This window comes from Petaurus breviceps, unplaced genomic scaffold, assembly GCF_028583685.1.
Source record: "Petaurus breviceps papuanus isolate PSGF00001 unplaced genomic scaffold, PetGlider_PUasm1.0 90603, whole genome shotgun sequence".
NCBI lineage: Eukaryota > Metazoa > Chordata > Mammalia > Diprotodontia > Petauridae > Petaurus > Petaurus breviceps.
The window spans coordinates 5,945,886-5,965,874 of record NW_027187284.1 but is presented as its reverse complement, the minus strand read 5'-3'; the positions used below and the strand labels follow the sequence as shown (position 1 = coordinate 5,965,874).

The following is a 19,989-nucleotide window of genomic DNA, read 5'->3' as shown; positions in this document are numbered from 1 at the left end:
TCAACTGCTGAAGATGTCAATTGGGTGCCCTCTATGAAGCCTCCACACACTCTTGCAGACTGCTCATGCACCCCAGGACCTCCACCCTAGACAGCAATCCAGATCCAAGGAGGTTAAAGCAAGAGCGATTATACCTCAGACTTTTCGCTTGTTCCCCCTACAATCTGCAGACCAGGAGCTGGAGCTGCCACATGGCGGTGGCTGCACAGCCCTGATGCCTCAGCAGCTTCTCGGCCAGGGACAAAGGCCATATTGCACTCAGAATTCCCAGGTCCCAATGTCCACATTGCACTGATCTCTCACTTTGTCTTTGGCATCTAAGGGTTGATAATTCTGGAAACCACCACAGCTGCTGGTGATCTGAAGTCTCTCCAGCCACAGGCTAGTCAGGCGGCCCTCAGACATCAGGCTCCAGCAGTACTGGGGTCGCCTCCCAGAGCACTATCCTGGCCACTTGCTGCTGTCCTGCCAGACTGTTCTCAGAGGGAGGTTAGCTTCTCTGTGTCATTTTGTTTGTTCTGTGGCTCCAAAGTTTGTCTAGAGTCATTTTTTACATGCACTGGGGGAGGTCGGAGCAGGAGCTGAGAGGAAGTCCTGTTTCTACCCTGCCATCTGTATTTTGTTTTCTTATGGAAGTAAAACTATGAGTAATACTTATTCTACTTGTATTATGACAAATTTTATGCATACCATGCAATTCAAATATGCTGAACATAAATCAAGTTTCTTATGACTTGTATCATGTATGTGAAGTGATATTTGATCTGTAAAGACTTTAGAAGGAATGGAAATAATTTAATCAAGAGTGAGACAAAAACACGCTGAATCTTGAAAATCTTAAGTTAAGATTATCTGATTTTTTCAAGGTAATGTAAATTTCAAAATACTATATAAAGAAAGAAGGTAGAAGTGAGAAGTAGAAGGGAGGGAAGAAGGAAGAAAAAGTGGAGGAAAGGAAAGGAAGGAAAGGAGGAAGGAAAAGAAGGGTGATACAAGATATGCCTCCAGTTTAAATAACATACCTAATTTACTTCCTTTCATTGGACAAGAAACTTATTTAGAATATCAACAGTTTAGTTCATGTGTGGAGATATTTACCTAGAACATTGTAATCTATAGTACCTATCTGCTTCTTTTATATTGCACTGCACCAACATTTCAAAAGGTATTTTCACTTATGTCTAATAAAGACAGACCATTATTTCACTATGACAAGGACCCTAAGACTGGACTCTAAGAACTTGCTCCCCTTCTTGAGTATTTTCTGGCCCTGCCTCATTCCTCTGCCATATGGGATGAGGTTAGAACCTGGCACAGTGGTACTTAATAAAGGCCTGTTGATTGATTGATCCACCAAAGATCTTAGATTTCAGGAAAAAATATTTGCTGTCTTTTAGACAGGAGAGGGCCTTTACTTCTAGGTTCTCAAAACTGGTGGTTAAATGTCCATTAAATCCAAGGTTTTTTCTTCATGATCCTCATCATGTGGAACTTTGTGACATGAGGCTGTTAGTGTGGTGCCCCCTGTTAGTTCAGTTCATGCTATGGGACCACAACAATAACAACAACAACAAAAATTAAGAGTAGTAGCAATAATGATAATTGTGATGATGATTAGGATGATGTTGATGATTTAATGATCCAGTTTTAAAGACAGAAATCTCTTCTGTGTAATTCACTAAAGTTAGGATTTGACATGTGCAGATTTGATTAAGGTACCAAGTACCCTATATTCTTTATGTCCCCTGTATTTGTAATTATCATCCATGGATTTGAAGACATTGTGACCATAGCATGGTCAGATAACAAGTCTTCCATGAAATGATGAACTTTGTTTCTTTTGGATGAAAGAGAAAAGCAATATCAGCAATCTCTTGATTTTTCTCCCTTAGGAAGATCTCTGGTACATGCTATGTAAAAACAAAAACAAAACAAAACAAAAACAAAACCAAATAAACAAGTCCCCACATTTTATTTTTAGATATTTTTAGCTTTATAGCAAGAATGCCAAAATCAATATGATTTATTTCCTTTAATAAATAATATACTTACCTTTTTTGTCATTGAACAAAGATCTCATATTTATGGAAAGGGAATGGAAGGGGAAAAAGAAAGGGAAAAAAATGAAGGAAGGAATAAGGATTTACATAGTGCCTGCTATATAAAAGACATTGTACTTGGTGCTTTACAAATATCACATTTGAGCCTCATAACAACCCTGGGAAGTAGTTGCTATTTTTATCTTCATTTTATAGTTGAAGATAGTGAGGCAGGCAAAGGTTAAGGGACTTGCCTAGCATCACACAACTCATAAGTTTCTGAGTTTGGATTTAAATTCAGGTCTTCCACACTCTAGACCCAGTGCCCTATCCATTGTGTTCCCTAGCTGCCCCCATCACTTTTATATATGTTATTCAATATTAACTTAAAAACCAACACAACATAAAAAGTTTCATTCCTAACTGTTTGATTGCTACTTGATTCTTGGTTTCCTTTTCTACTCTTTTGCCTTTAACTTTGTAGAAACAAAAGAGGGTTTTTTTTTTTAGTAAGACCTGGGGTCATTTGCGTTTCGTTCCATTTTAAGGGTTGTCATTGGCAAATAATTCATCACGTAGTCCTAGAGATTAGTGTAATGGCATTGGGCCTCCCCAGACTTAGCTAGTATTGTCTGGGAGTTCTCAGTAGTTTTAGAATGAAGCTACAGAGATGGATCCCAGTGTGATTTCTTAGGCCTGGGGCCCTGAATACTATCCAGACAGAACTTTCTGTCACTTGCATTCATTACTTGCACCCATAGCTTCCTTGTGTTTGTATTGTGATGCTATCCCCCTGTATTACTGCTGTGCTCAGTCATCACAGGACCCTGATCAATAGGAAAAAAAAAAAAACAATTAACTACTCTTCCACGAATGTATAATGCTCAAATCTCAGCTCCATATCTTGTTATCTCCATGACTCAGTTTCAGATTCTTAAGAGTGACCATTGCCTTCATTTGCTACCTTTCATCATCCTTGCAATCCATTTACTTCAAGCCTACCCCTCAACAGATGCAGAGTACACTCTCTTCTTCCCACCCATTATTTTGTATGTTCTTTCTAAAACAAACAAAAATCAACCAAAATACTGCCACAAAATTTTATTGAGACTTTTGTCTTTGTGTCACAGTAATTTATGGAGGAAACATCTTCCCACAAGATCAAATCCTCCCCTGTGACAAAGGAAAGCAATTAAGCAAAAATTGCCTCTATAGTGACTACATCTGTTAATGCATATAAACCAGGGTGGTCTGGAGACATCTTGAAAAAGCTCAAGAGAGTTGATCTTTTAAATTTTCAGTTCAAGGATTTATACTGCAGAATTAATTGTGATTAATTAATATTGGTTTTTTGGTTGTCTAGTTTTCCAAAATGGAGAAAACGTCATAGTACAAATTAAACTTTAAAGTATGCAGTTATATGTTTTTTCACTTAGAGAGCAAATTGTTAAACATTTATAAGACAACTACTTTAACTTAAAATTATTTTTAGCATTCTTTTTTTTAATTGAGTAGCATATTTTCTCCTTTCCTCCTTCCCCTCCTTCTCCTATTTGGAAGGCAAGTAATATCAAGCATACATGTGAAGTCATTCACAATATTTTCATATTAACCCTGTTACCAAAAAAAGCAAGAACAAAGAAAATGGAAAAAAAGAAAACATGCTTCAATCTTTATTGAGAGTTTATCAACTCTCTCTGTGGAGGTGGATAGTATTTTTCATTGTGAGTCCTTTGGAACTGTCTTGGATCATGGTCTTGATCAGAGCAGCTAAGTCTTTCACAGTTGATCACTGTTATAATATTGCTGTTACTGGGCACTATCTTCTCTTGCTTCTGCTCACTTCATGATGTGCCAGTTTATACACATCTTCCCAGGTTTTTCTAAAAATTACATCCTATTCATAATTTTAAAAATGACTTAATTATGTACAAAACATATGTAAATTTAAAGAAATATTAATATTTAAAAATCTTGAATTTCAATTTCTCTCTCCCTCCCCTGCTTTCCCCACGTATTGAGAAAGCCAGCAATATTACATTGATTATACATGTGAAGTCATGCAAAGCACATTTTCTTATTACCCGTGTTGCAAAAGAGAACACACATACACAAAACAAAACAAAGTAAGAAAAGTATGCTTCAATCATCACTCAGAGTTCATCAGTTCTCCCCAGAGTTGGGCAGCATTTTTCATCAATGCCTTTGGAATTGTCTTGGATCCTTATCTTGATAAGAATAGCTCAATCTTTCACAGATAATTATCTTTATTGCTTTATGTGCAATGTTCTCCTGTTTTTTCTCACTTCACTTTGCGTCATTTCATATAATTCTTCCCCATTTTTTTCTGAAACTATCCTGCTCATTTCCTATAATACATTCCTATAGTACATTCCATCATTATCTCATGCCTTAACTTGCTAAGACATTCCCCAATTTATGGACATTCTCTTAATTTCCAATTCTTTGCCAGTCATAAAAGACACACTATAAATATTTTTGTTCAGATGGGTCATTTTCCCTTTTCTTCTTCTTCTTCTTTTTAAATATAGTCCTAGTAGCAATAGTATTGGTGGGCCAAAAGGCATGCACTGTTTGATAGCCCTTTGAACAGTTCCAAATTGTTCTCCGAAATGGTATTATGAATTCACAACTCCAACAACAATGGATCAGTGCCCCCATTTTTCCATTATGCCCTCCATCATTTATAATTTTCCTTTTGTCATATTAGCCAATCTGACAGGTGTGAGGTACTGCTTCAGAGCTGTTTTAATTTGCATTTCTCTAATCAAAAATGATTTAGAGGAATTTTTCATGTGACTGTTGATAGCTTTGTTTTCTTCAGAAAATCGCCTGTTCATATCCTTTGAGTATTTATCAGTTGGGGACTGACTCTTATTCTTATAAATTTGAGTCAATGCCCCTTGAGAAATGAATCTTTATCAGAGAAACTTGCTGTAAAATTTTTTGGCTGAATTGGTTTTGTCTGTGCAAAAACTTTTTAAAAAATGTCTTCTGATCAAAATTATTCATTTTATTTTTCATGATCCTCTCTCATTTGGTTATAAACTTGTCTTTAATTCATAGAAGTAACAGATAATTTTTCATGCTTCTTTAATTTACCTATGATATTTTTTTATGTCTAAGACATTTACCCATTTTGATCTTATTTTGTTATATGTGTGAGACATTGACCTTTACCTAGTTTCTGCCAAGTTATCTTGTAATTTTCAGAGCAGTTTTTGTCAAATGATGAATACTTGGCCCCAAAACTTGAATATTTAGCTTTATCAAATAAAATATTGCTATGGTCATTTTCTATTGTGCATTATGTACTGAATATACTCCACTGATCCATAAACCTATTTATTATCTGATGCTAAGATTATTTGTGGATCATTACCACTTTATAATATAGTTTGGAATCTGGTACTGGTAGGATTCCTTTTTTCACATTTTATTTTTTTTAATTCATCTTAATTTTTTTCCTGTTTATTTTATGGTTAAATTTATTTAGCTATGAGAAGGGAAAATTTAGTTCCTCATTAGTATTGTTTTAGCACATATTTCCTTTTGTAACTCATTTAATTTTTCCTTTAAGAATTTTGATGTTCTAATATTTTGTACATGTATATTTAGCATTTTAGCAAGATGCAGGTTCCTCACTTTTTTCCATTAGGATTGTTTTTGTTTTTGCTTTACATGATTGCTTTTTTCAGATGAAGCATGATAGATTCTACTTCAGACCCTTATTTTAAATTTACATGTATCTCTCTATTTTAAATGTTTTTCTTCTTTAAAAATATGTATTGTTGGATTGAGGTTTCTAAATCATTCTGGTGCCTCCATTTTAAGGGTGAAGTTCATCACAGTCACATTCACAGTTATGATTAGCAACTGTGCATTTCCTTCTATCCTATTTGCTATCCCAACCCACCAACTTTTAACCTTATTCCCCCACCAAAATCTGTTTTGTTTCTGACCAATTCCTTCCTTTATCCATCTCCCTTTGGAAATTCCTTCCTCCTTTCTTTTGCCCCTTTCCCCTCCTACTTCTCTGTTGCATAAGACCAATTTCTATACTCAGTACTGTGTGTGTGTGTATGTATTCTTCCCTATTTGTACCAATGAAGATGAGAATGATGTTTAAGTGATGTCTTCCCATAAATTTTTTTTTCCTCCCCTGTAAAATAAAACTCTTACTTGTATGCCTCTTTTATGTAAGATAATTTTCCCTATAATTTCTCTCCCTTACCCCTTCACACATTGCAGGATTTTTTTTATATTGTCGCAATATAATTGAGTCACTGCTGTGCCCTTTGTCTATATAAAATTCTTTTAACTTCTTTAAAAATAATAAAATTATTTTTTATATTTATATTTATGTTCCCCAAGTTCATGTAAAAACAATTTTAATATTATTTTAAAAAATTGAGAAACAAATTCTCTCCCTTTCTTCTCTCTTCCTCTCTGTTCCCCCTCATCGCCATTGAGATGGCAAGCAATTTAACATAGATTATACATCTGTAATCATACATCTGTAGTCATCCATGTAAGTCATACTGGGAAAGAAAACACAAATGAAAACCCCAAGAAAAATAAAGCAAAAAAACTATCTTCCTTTTGCACTCAATTTCCCCCAGTTCTTGCTCTGGAGATGGACAGCACCTTTCATCATAATACCTTCAGACTAGTCTTGCATCATTATATTGCTGAGAATAGCTAAGGTATTCACAATAGATCATCATACAACATTGCTCTTACCATGTACAATGTTTTCTTGGTTCTGCCCATTTCACTTTGCATCAGTTCACATAAGTCTTTCCAGGTTATTCTGAAAGCATCTTGCTTGTCTTTTTTTAAGTAAATTTATTTCTGGTTTTCAAGATTCACTTCAATAAATTTTAAATTTTCTCTCCTCCTACCCCCCTCCCCAGTATAGCATGCAATCCATTATAGGCTCTACACACCCATTCCCATTAAGCAGACTTTCACATTGGTCATGTTGTATAGAAGAACCAGAATGAATAGGAGGAACCACAAGAAAGAAAACAAAGCAGAACAAAACAAAACAAAAATAGTCTGCTTTGCTCTGCATTCAGACTCCATAGTTCTTTCTCTGGATGTGGATGGGACTTTCCATCATGAGTCCTTTGGAATTGTTTTAGGTCTTTTCAATGAAGAAGGGCTAAGTCTATCAAAGTCAGTCATCGCACAGCATGGTTGTTAATGTGTACAATGGTCTCCTGGTTCTGCTCATTTTAATCCACATCAGTTCATATAAGTCTTTTCAGGTCTTTATTAAGTCTACCTATTCATCATGTCTTGTAGCACAATAATATTCCATATACAACAACTTGTTCAGCCATTCCCCAATTGATGGGCATCACCTCATTTTCTACTTCTCAGCCAACACAGAAAGAACTGCTATAAATATTTTTGTACATGCAGGACCTTTTCCCATTTGCATGATTTCTTTAGAATGTAGTCCTAAAAGTGGTATTTCTGGGTCTGAAGGTTGCTTGTCATTTCTTTTTTTTTTCTTGTGACCACTGTTTATTTTGGCCTTTGGGGCAGCCCAGAAGCCCTGCTCTTGCTCCCAGGCCCACCCAAGAAAGGAGGGGAGAGGGCACACTACCAGAAGAGTCTCATGGGGGCAGCATGTGTGCAATGGCACCTGCAGACATGTTAAAGCATGTAATGTGTATTTGTAGGGGTTTGGGAGCAGTGGGAGACATGTTACAGCATGTGGTGCTGGGTGGAGTTGAGGGGCAGCACATTGCAATGTAAGTATTTCTAAGGAGGCTGTGGGGCACATTCGGGAGGTGGGGTTGGGGACAAGTGGGGATCAGGGGCTTCTGGGTGGTGGTCATATTTGTACAGTCAGGGGTAGAAGGGGCACCCCAGAGACAACATGGCCTCAGCGTCTGGTGGTGCCTTCACCGGAGGGTTCCCATGTTGGGCTGAGAACGACAGAAATGCGGGGGGTGGGGGGCAGCTTCCTGGCAATCTCTGTCCCAGGTGGTGGTGGTGGTGGGGACTGATGACCAGTCAGGTGGATAGATGCACGGCCTCAGGAGTACATGGTCAGCTGCAGCCACTCTTGGATGTTCACCCGGATCTGACCACTGCCATCCTTGTTCAGAGACTTGAAGGCACGGAACATGGCGTCCAGATGCGTGAGACAGCTGATGAAGTTGTCAAAATCCATATGCCTGTCCTTATCTGAGTATCTCTGAATGATCATCTGGTAGAGTTCGGGGCTGAGCTGGAAGCCTGCAGCCTAAAAGGCTCCTGGAAGCTCACTGCTGCCGATGGTCCCTGAGCGGTCTAGGTCGTACTGTTTGTAGACGACCTGCCATTTCTTTATGTTGTTCCAAAGGTATTTGAACTCCTCAAAGCCAAGTTTGCTTTGGTCACTCCATGACTGCCACCATGCTTCGACAGGTGTCGATGCCAAAACCATCAGTCTTCAGGTCAGGGTGTCAAGTCACCACCTTGTTCAATATATTCAAGAGTTCAGAGGCACTGACTTCCATGTCATCTCCTGCCAGCTGGGAAAACAGCCTCCTGAACTGCCAGACCTCCTCACTCTCATTGGCCTCAATGTTGGAGAAGTGGGATCAAGGGGGCTGGGGGAAAAGAGCAGGCTGGGGGAAAAAGAGCTGCTTGTCATTTCTTGTGGCACACTAGTATTACATAAAAAAATCAAATACAACAGCTTTTTCAGTCATTCCCTGGTTGGTGGACATCTGTTGCAGCAAGCACCCCAGTGTCCCCAGGGTGCCTGCTCACACAGGTTCTTGGATCTCCTTATTAAAGGAAAGCAACTCAAAATGGGTTAACAAGCTTACTTTAATCAGTCAGACATATGTCGTTTACCTTGTTCAGGAGAAAAGGTCAGCACCCTGAACCTCAAAGTATACAGGCATAATTATCAAGACAGAAACATCAAGTAGACAGATTTCCAAACTGTCCAACCATTACATCCATACCCAGTCAACATCTGGGTTTCCACATTCTGGGTTTTTCAAAGCTGGGGGACTCTCAACAACGGCTTCCCAGAATTCAGATCAAATCACAGAACACTTCTCAAAGTGAGTCCCAAAACAAAGCTACACATCAGGGCTTATATAGCCTTCTCCTGGCTCAGAGAATGTAACAACCTTATTGACTCACTGGCCAATCAAGAAGTATCTACTGAAAAACAAGCCTCCCACCCCAGGCTTCAGGTGCACATTAGCCTAGGGGCAGGGAAGATCTTCAAAATTTACATTCTTATTACAACATCCCAATAATTTCTAATTCTTTGCCACCAATAAAGGAGGCCCTATCAATATTTTATATATGTAGGTCCTTTTCCTTTTATCTTTTTGGTATAAAGACCTAGTAGTGGTATTGCTTGGTCAAAGAGTATGCATTGCTTTATTACCCTTTGGGCCTACATCCAAATTGTTCTCCAGTCTACAACATCACCAACAGTTCATGAATGTCTCAATTTTTCCATATTCTCTTCAACATTTGTTATTTTCCTTTTTTATCATATTGGCCAATTTCATAGATGCATGACATAGCTCAGAGTTGTTTTAATTTGCATTTCTCTAATCAATAGTGTTTTAAGCATTTTTATATGGGTATAGATAGCTTTGATTACTTTGTCTGAAAACTACTTCTTATCCTTTGACCATTTATCAACTGAGGAATGGCTCTTATTTCTACAAACTTGACTTTGGTTTTCTATATAGTTGAGAGATGAGATTTTTGTCAGAAAAACTTGCTGCAATTTTTTTCATGATAATGTTTACCAGCTATGTATTTCCATATTTCCTCCCTTCCTACTACTCTTTCTCTCCTTATGTCCATTCTCAAATGTGTTTTGCTTCTGATTTTTACCTCTCCTAAACTACCATCCCTTAGCTCTCACTTTTCTCTTTGCCTTTCTCCTCTTACTTTCCTGCATAGTAAGATAGATTTCTACACCCAACTTGAGTGTGTGTATTATTTCCTCTTTCAATCGATTCCAATGAGAGTAAGGTTCACACACTCTCTCCCACTTCCCCCACATTCCCCTCCATTGTAAAATCTCTTCCTAGTCTCTTTTATGTGAGATAATTTACCCCATTCTACCTCTCTTTTTCTGCTTCTCTCAATGTATTTTCTCTTGCTCCTAAATTTTATTTTATTTTTTTTTAGAGAATCATCACATCATATTCAACTCACATCTGTGCTCTCTGTTTGTATATGTTCCTTTCAACTGTTCTATTAATCAGAAAGTTTTTAGGAGTTACAAGTATCTTTCCCATGTAAGAATGTAAACAGTTTGAATCCTCTGTGCTTTCTCTTTCCTATTTACCTTTTTTATGCTTCTTTTTATCTTTTATTTGAAAGTCAAATTTTTCTATTCAGCTCTGATTTTTTTTATCAAGAATGGTTGAAAGTCCACTAATTCATTGATTATCCATTTTCCCCAGTTTTGCTGGATAGGTGCTTTTTGGTTGTAATTCTAGCTCTTTTGCCCTCACGAATGTTATATTTCAAGCCCTCTGATCTCTTAATGTAGAAAATGCTTAATCTTATGTTATTCTGACTGTGGCTTCATCATATTAGAATTATTTTTTTTTGGTTTCTTTTGATTCTATTTTACTCTCTGGTTCTAGAATATTAGAGAAGTTTTCCTTGATAATTTCATAAAAGATGGCATCTAGGCTATTTTTTTTAATCTTCACTTTCATATAGTTCAGCAATTCTTTCTATCTTTTGGATTTATTTTCCATATCCAATGAGATATTTCACATTGTATTCTATTTTTTCATTTTATTTGATTATTTTTGATGTCTCAAGGAAACATTAGCCTCCATTTGCCCAACTCTAACTTTTAAGTAATTGCTTTCTTCAGTGAACTTTTATACCTGTTCCATTTATCCAATTCTATTTTTGAGAAGTTCTTTTCTTCAGTGGATTTTTGTAACTCTTTTTTTCCATTTGACCATTTCTGCCTTTCAAGGCATTCTTCTCTTCATTAGATTTTTGTACCTCTTTTACCATTTGACCTATTCTGTTTTTTAAGGTGTTGTTTTCTTCAGTATTATTTTGTCCCTCCTTTGCCAAGCTGTTGACTCTTTATTCATGATTTTTTTTTCAACACTCTCATTTCTCTTTCCATTTTTTCCTCTACCTCTCTTACTTGATTTATATAATCCTTTTTGAGCTGTTCTATGGCCTCAGACAATTAATATATGTTTTGAGGCTTTGGGTTTAGCAATTTTTATTTCATTGTCTTCTTTTGAGTATATGTTTTGATATCCCTTATCACCATAGTAGCTTTCTATAGTCAGGATTTTTTTTTTTGCTTATTTTCCAGCATATTTCTATACTTTTAACTCTTTGTTAAAGTGGAACTCTGTTTCCAGAGTGGCAGGGACACCATACCCAGCTTCAAGATTTTGTGTAATTTTTTTTAGAAGTAGTTCTGTGGACTTGTAATTTTAGGGTTGTTACCATCTAGGGAGAGCTGTGTTTACCACCCTTCTGTATTGTGAACTGGTCTGTGAATGATCACAAGAACTCTTTTCCACATTGGAACTGTTACCAGAAGCTCTGGTGTGCTAGTGCTTTTCCTTGTCCTGAAACTGAGACACAGACCTGTTACCCAGATCTGAGTATGGGCAAGGCAACAGAGTCCTGCTGAGGTGCCAACAACAGGATTTCTATAATTTCCTTCTGACCAGTTGTCTGACCCCCCCTTATTAGCTGTGGGCTGAGAGGTCAGAAAACTACCCCTATTGCCACTGATTCAGTTGGCCCCAAGTCCTGCTTCTGATTTGCTGAGGCCTGGTCTGTGCTAGCATGGCCACTACTGAACTCCACTCAACTCGTACCCTGGTGCAACAGATCATTTTTGTCAACCTTCTAAGTTGTCTTCAGCTGGAACAATTTTTTCACTCTGTCTTTTTGTGACTTCTGCCACTCTAGAATTTGTTTTGAGCCATTATTTATAGGAATTTGCAAGGGTTTGAGGGAGAGCTCAGGTGAGTCCATACTTTTTTTTACTATATCTTGGTCCCACCTCCATAATAATAAAATTCTTAGCAATAACATATATCATCTTCCCACATAAAAATATGAACAGTTTAACCTGATTCCTTTTTCATTTCTTTTCATGTTTACCTTTTGATGTTTCTTTTGAACTTTGTATTTGAAAGTCAGATTTTCTATTCATCTCTGATCTTTTTTGCAGAAATTCTTGAATATTCTCTATTTCACTAAATGTCCATTTTCTTCCCGATAGATTATATTCAGTTTTTCTGAGCAGCCTATTCTTGGTTGTAAAATATAACTCAATTGTTTGTCTGTTTGTTTTTGGAATAACATGTTCTAATCCCTAAATTTCTTTTAAAGTGGCAGCTGTTAAATCTTGTGATGGCTATAATATTCCTGAGAGTTTTCATTTTGTGATCTTTTTTGCATGATATTTTCAATTTCTTTCAATTTTTATTTTACTTTCTTGTTCTAGGATATCAGGCTGACTTTCCTTTGCCATTTCTTGAAAAATGATGTCTAGCCTCTTTCTTTGATTGCAGTCAGTCCCATAATTCTTAAATTATCTCTCCTTAACCTATTTAGTTAGTCCAATAATTTTAGGTAGTCCTTAACCTAGTTTCCAGATCAATTTTTAAAAATTAGATATTTCATATTTTCTCCTACTTTTCATTTTATTTTTGCTTTTAAAAATTGTTTTGTATATATCTCATGGAGTCATTTGTTCTATGTGCCCAATTCTAATTTTTAATGAATTTTTTTCACTGTGCTTTTGTCCCTTTTTTTCCATTTGGCCAATTCTTTTTTTTTTAATGCGTTACTTTTTCCAAGTTTTTTTTTTTTTTGCATTGTCTTTTCATGATTTTCTTGCATTGCTTTCATTTCTGTTTCTATTTTTTCCTCTACCACTCTTGTTTGATTTTAAAAATACTTTTTTTTACCTCTTGAAAAATTTCTTGAGATTGTGACCAATTCACACTTTTTTCCCTTTTGAGGCTTTACTTTTGCTGTTTTTACATTGTTCCCTTCTTCTGAGCATGTTTGATCTTTCTTGTCACCATAGTAACTTTTTATGATCAAGGTCATATTATTTGTTTTTTGTTTGCTTATTTTACAGCCTATTTCTTGTTGAAATTTATGTTAAAGTTGGTTTCGATTCTTGGTGTGGGAGTGAGGGCATTGTCCCAAGTTTCAGGCTTTTTTACAGTGCTGTTTTCAGAGCTACTCCTGAGGAGTTGGAAATTTTCAGTGCTTTAAAGGTGGTATGATCAAGGGAGAGGTATAGTCATTGCTCTCCTGGTCTTTGCTCTTGTCCTTATCCAGGACAACCCCTTTCAATGATAAGTGATATTGCTCCTCAGGGACACTGTTCCCTTGGGAGTGAAAGTGCTTCTCTCTGACCTGGATCTGTGACTGGGAAGTAAGTATGTACAGTGGACTTGCCAGACAATAACCTGTTCTGCACTCAGTGCTAACAAAGCGGTCCCTTGTAATCTTTTGCTGATTATCTCTTACTTGAGAATTTTCAAAGCTTTTGCTGCTACTATAGCCACCTCCAAGGCCCACAGCTGTTATTGCCACCACATGAGCTCTTTGTCGGTCCCCAGTCCAATGTTAAGAGACCTCTCCTTGTTTTGGCCTAGAAGAATGTCTCACCTAAACCTTTCATTGGTTCTGCTGATCCCGAATTTGCTTTGAGTCATTATTTTAAGACTTGTTTAGATGGGAATGTTGGGAGATCTCAGCTGCTTCCTCTACTCTGCCACCTTGGCTCTACCTCCAAATGACTTTCTGTCCTAGTAGTCTCTCTATTGTGTCATAGAAAGGAAATAAATTTCACTATCTTTTCTCTGGTACTATTACTGGTTTTAGAATTATTCTGACTTCAACTTCTTTTAAATGATGTTTCTTCAGCTTATAGTCTTAGAACTACTCCTAGACCACTACCTGGTCATTGTGGAAGGGCGTACATAGCTTAAAAATATCTATGAGCTATATCATTCAGGGTTAATCAAGATAAGAGAGTCACAGTGGAGAGTTCAGGCAAAAGGTGATCCTCTGGGGAAGGAAATGGGGAACCACTCAAATATTTTTTCCAAGAAAACCCCATATAGAGTATTAAAATGATTAAAAAAAATAAGACATTAGAAGATGGATCCCTCAGGTGGGAAGATGTCCAGCACATTATTGGGAAGATTGAGGACAGCTGCAAGTAGTTCGAAAAAGAATGAAGCAGCAGAGCCAAAACCAAAAGAGATCTCAGCTATGGTAGTATCTTGTGATGATTGGAAAATCCAATATACAAAGATCAATATATCATTGGAAGTTAACATGTAAGACTGTGAAACAAGTTATGCTGGTTGGATGTAATAAAAAAGGCGATAGAAAGTATAAACATTGACGTCTTAGGTGTCAGTGAAATTAAATGGATGGGAATAGGTGAATTTAATTCAGGTGATCATTTTATTATATATATATATATATATATATATATATATATATACATACATACATATTACACAGTAGTGGACAAAAATACCCTAGAAGATATGAAGTAGTCCTTGTAGTCAGTAAAAGGGTGAGAAAAGCACTATGGGGTATAATTTCAGAAATGACAGAATGATATCTGTTTGAATCCAAGTCAAATCCAAGTTTGAATCCAAATTCAACATCATGGTAATACAAGTCTGTTCTCTAACCACTGATGCCAAAGAGGCCAAAGTTGTCAAATCTATGAAGAACTACAAGGCCTTTTAGAATAACACCAAATAAAAATGTTACATCATCATAAAATGCTAAAATAGGGAATCAAAAGATAATCAGAATAACAGATAAGTTTGTTGTTAAAGTACAAAATGAAATAGCCTGAGACTAATCAAGTTTTGTCTAGATAACTCTCAAGCATCATAATTTGAAAGTATTAATTCTGCAGCACTCAGAACTGGAGAAGGATATGTGGCAGACTATTCCAGTATCTCTGCCAAGAAATCCCCGAATGGGGTCACAGAAAGTCAGATGTGACTGAAAAATGACAACAAAAAACAGCTTTCCTTATAGTTCAACTCTAACAATCATATTACAACTGAAAAAAACATAACTTTTCCAGGTTTTAAAAAAAATTGTCAAGATTTGCCATAGTTTTCCTTCCAAGGGACAAGCATCTTTTAACTTAATGCCTACAAGCTGCTGTCTGCACTGATCTTTGAGCCCAGAAATATTAAATCTGACACTGATTCCATTTCTTTTTCTTCCGTTGGCCAGGAAGTGATGGAACCAGTTGCTGTGATCTTAGTTTTGTTCCTTTTTTTAGTGTTATGCTTCAAGTGAGCTTTTACACTTTCCCCTTTCACCCTCATGTAGCAGCAAACACCCTAGTATACCCAGGATGGCCTGCTAGCACAGGTTCTTTGATCTGCTTTGCTAAAGGAAAGACAGTTTTAAAGGGGCCAACAATCTTACTTTAATTACCTTCACTAGTTCAGAGGAAAGGTCAGCACCCATAACGTGGAGAAAATACAAACCAAGAAATTAGCACATATATTTGACAGAAAGGGCTCCTACTGTCTGGACAAAGTAATACAGCCACCTACATACACCACCCAACCAGGAGAATACAAACCTTTGAGTTGTCAGGGAGCTCTTAACAAACAGCTACTCCAAGTCCTGTCCAGGAAATCAAAAGATCCTTCACATAAGTGAACTCTCAAAGCAAAATACCAACCTCTCAGTAAATATAGTTTTAAACTAATAAACTCAGAGCCAAAGGGCATCAAAAACTCAAATGGGTCTGCACATATGACTAAGTACCAAGAGGTATGAAAGCCTTCCTCCCAGCAAGCCTCTCCTAAGCAAGCTTCCCTTTAGGCAAGTTCCTCTCCTAATGAATGGTCTCTATGTGACTCAGGATGTATCACAGCTGGGCTAGAGCTCAAAGCAGTAAAACATCTGAGATTGCATACATGTGGTCCCATAGGCCTATCAATGGACAAGGAATATGTCCATATTCCATTAACATTAAACCTCAGCAAGAGGCTTCTTAATTCTTCATTTTCTGACATCAGAGTGGTATCAGCTACATATCTGGGATTGTTGATATTTCTCCTGGCAACTTTAATTCTCACTTTTGATTTATTCAGTCTGGCATTTTTCATAATGTTCTCTGCCAATAAGTTAAATAAGGTGACAAAGCCTTGTTATACTCCTTTCCCAATCTTATATGAGTCAATTTTTCCATGTCAGTTCTAAACTGTTGCTTCTTGACCCACATACAGGTTCCTCATGAGACAAATAAGTTGCTCTGTTACTTCCATTCCTTTTAGGTCTTGCCACATTTTGTTGTGATCCACACAGTCAAAGGCTTTAGTATAATACATGAATCAGAAATAGATGTGTTACTGGAAATCCCTAGATTTCTCCATAATCAAGAGAATGTTAGCAATTTGATCTCTAGTAACTCTGCTTCTTTGAAACTTGTCTGTACTTCTGGTAATTCTTGGTTCACATATTGCTAAAGCCTAGTTGAGAGAATCTTAAGCATAGTCTTAAGCATAGTGAGAATATTTTTTCAGCAATTTGAACACTTTTTTTCATTGTTTTCCTTTAGGATTGGAACATAAACTTATATTTTCTTATACAGTGACCACTATTTTTTTCTTTTTTGTCTTTGTTAATTTCCTTACTTTTAGTTTACAAGATTCAATTCCATAATTCCTTGAATTTCAAATTTTCTCTCCCTCCTTCCTCTGCCCCCCCCCCCCCATGACGGTATATAATCAAGTATAGGATCGGCAAATACTTTCACATCAGACATTATTCAGGTTATAAGGATGGATTGTATCAGATGGAATGAAAAATGGTAAATAGGAAACAAAACCAAACAAGCAAAAGCAAAAGATCAGGTAGTTTGCTTCAATCTGTATTCATACTCATTTCTTTCTAGTTCTTTCTCAGGATGTAGACATCTCTCTCCATCATGAGTCTTTTGGGATTGACTTATATCACTGCATTGCTGAGAAGAGTCCAGTCTATGAAAGTTGGTCATCATACATACATTGTTTCTGTAATTGTGTACAAATTTCTCCTGGCTCTACTCTTCTCACTCAGCATCAGTTCATATAAGCCTATCCAGGTAAATACGAAGTCCATCTGTTCCTTATTTCTTATAGCACAGTAGTATTCCTTTACATGCATATACCACAACTTGTTCAGCCATTCCCCAATTGATGGGCACCCCCACAATGTCTGATTCTTTGACACCACAAAAAGAGCTGCTATAAATATTTTTGTACATATGGGTCTTCCTCCCACTTCTATGATATCTTTGGGATATAACCCTAGAAGTGGTATTGCTTGGTCAAATGGTATGAAATTATTTATAGCCCTTTGGTCAAAATTCCAGATCACTCTCCAGAATGGTTGAATCAGTTCACAACTCCACCAGCAATAAATTAGTGTTCCAAATTGCCCACATCCTCTCCAGCATTTGTCATTTTCCTGTTTTGTCATCTTAGCCAATCTGACTGGTGAGATATGGTACCTCAGAGTTATTTTGATGTGCATTTCTCTAATCAATAATGATTTAGAGCATTTCTTCACATGCTTATAGATATCTTTAATTTCTTTCTTTGAAAACTGCCTGTTCATATCCTTTAGCCATTTATCAATTGCCAAACCACTTGTATTCTTATAGATTTGACTCAATTCTCTGTATAATTTAGAAATGATTCCTTTATCAGAGACATATGTTGTAAAAATTATTTTCCAATTTCCCACCTCCTTCTTAATCTTGGTTACATTGGCTTTGTTTGTACAGAACCTTTTCAATTTAATATAATCAAAATTATCCATTTTGCATTATATAATGCTCTTTAAAACTTGTTTGGTCATAAAGTCTTCCCCTCTCCACAAATCTGACAGGTAAACTATTCCTTGCTTTCCCAGATTGCTTACAGTATCAACCTTTATACCTATATCATGCATCCATTTAGACTTGGTTTTGGTATATGGTGTTAGATAATGGTCTATGCCCAGTTTCTGCTATATTATACTATATTCCAGTTTTCCCAGCAGTTTTTGTCAAATAGTGAGTTCATATCCCCAAAACCGTGGTCTTTGGGTTTATCAAACAATACGTTACTATAGTCATTGACTGCTGAGTGTCCTGTGCCCAATCTATTCCATTTATCCACTGCTCTATTCCTCAGCCAGTACCAAGTGGTTTTGATGACTGCTGCTTTATAGTAGAGATAAAAATCTGGTATAGCTAGTCCACCATCCCTAGCATTTCTTTTCATTAATTCCCTTGATATTCTGGACCATTTTTTCTTCAAAATGAATTTTGTTACTATTTTTTCTAGATCTAAAAAGTAGTTTGTATTTTTTTGGTAAATTGATTGGTGTGGCATTAAATATATAATTTAATTTAGGTAAAATTATCATTTATGTTATATTAGCTTGATCCAGCCATGAGAAATTTATATTTTTCCAATTAGTTAGATCTGACTTTATTCCTGTGAAAAGTGTTTTGTAGTTGTGATCATATAGGTCCTGAGTTTGTTTTGGCAGGTAGATTACCAAATATTTTATAATGTCTACAGTACTGTTAAATGGGATTTCTTTTTCTATCTCTTACTGTTGAATTTCATTTGAAATATACAGGAATACTGAGGATTTATGTGGGTTTATTTTATATCCTGCAACTTTGCCATATTTATTTATTGTCTCAAATGGTTTTTTACTTGATTCTCTAGGATTCTCTAAGTATATCATCTTATCATCTGCAAAGAGTGATAGCTTGATCTCTTCTTTTTCCTAATTTGATTCTTTGGTTTCTTTTTCTTCTCTAATTGCTACTGCTCACATTTCTAGTACCAGATTGAATAAGAGGGGTGATAGTGGACACCCTTGTTTCACCCCTGATCTTATGGCAAATACTTCTAGCTTCTCCCCATTACATATAATACTTGTTGATGGTTTTAAATAGATGCTACCTATTATTTTAAGGAAGGCTCCATTTATTCCTATACTTTCTAGTGTTTTCAATAGGAATGGATGTCATATTTTGTCAAAAGGCTTTTCTGAATCTATTGAGAAAATCATGTGGTTTCTGCTACTTTTATTGTTGATGTGATCAATTATACTGATAGTTTTCCTAATATTAAACCATCCTTGCATTCCTTGAATAAATCTTACCCGATCAAATTGTATTATTCTTGTGACAAATTGCTGTAGTTTTTTAGCTAATATTTTATGTAAAATTTTTGCATGTATGTTTATGAGGGAAATTGGTCTATAATTTTCTTTCTCTGTTTTATCTATTCCTGATTTAGGTATCAGTACCATATTTTTGTCATAAAAAGAATTTGGTAAGACTCCTTCTTCAATAATTTTCCTAAGTAGTTTGTAGAGTTTTGGAATCAATTGTTCTTTAAATGTTTGATAGAATTCACTAGTAATTCCATCTGGCCCTGGAGAGTTTTCCTAGGGAGTTCACTGATGGCTTGTTTGATTTCTTTTTCTGAGATGGGGCTATTTAAGTAATTTACTTCCTCTTCAGTTAATCTGGGCAACTTGTATTTTTGTAAATATTCATCCATTTCCCTAAGATTGTCAAATTTATTTGCATATCATTGGGAAAAATAATTCCTAATTATTGTTTTTATTTCCTCTTCATTGGAGGTAGATTCACACTTATTATTTTTGATACTCATAATTTGGTTTTCTTCTTTCTTTTTTATCATATTGACTAAGGGTCTATCAATTTTATTGATTTTTTTTTCATAAAACCAACTCCTAGTTTTACTTATTAATTCAATAGTTTTCTTAATTTCAATTTTTTAATCTCTCCTTTGGTTTTCAGTATTTTTAATTTAGTATTTAATTGGGGATTTTCAATTTGTCGATTTTCTAGGTT

General features: G+C 36.0%; 1 protein-coding gene and 1 pseudogene across 1 annotated transcript in view; one reads left to right on the top strand and one right to left on the bottom strand.

Moving 5' to 3' along the window:
• Nucleotides 1-19,989, top strand: part of CFAP47 (cilia and flagella associated protein 47) — a 963,244-nt gene that overhangs the window by 606,037 nt on the left and 337,218 nt on the right. The gene's annotated exons all lie outside the window — the stretch shown is intronic.
• On the bottom strand, nucleotides 7,781-8,671 carry LOC138142786 (calpain small subunit 1 pseudogene; annotated as a pseudogene).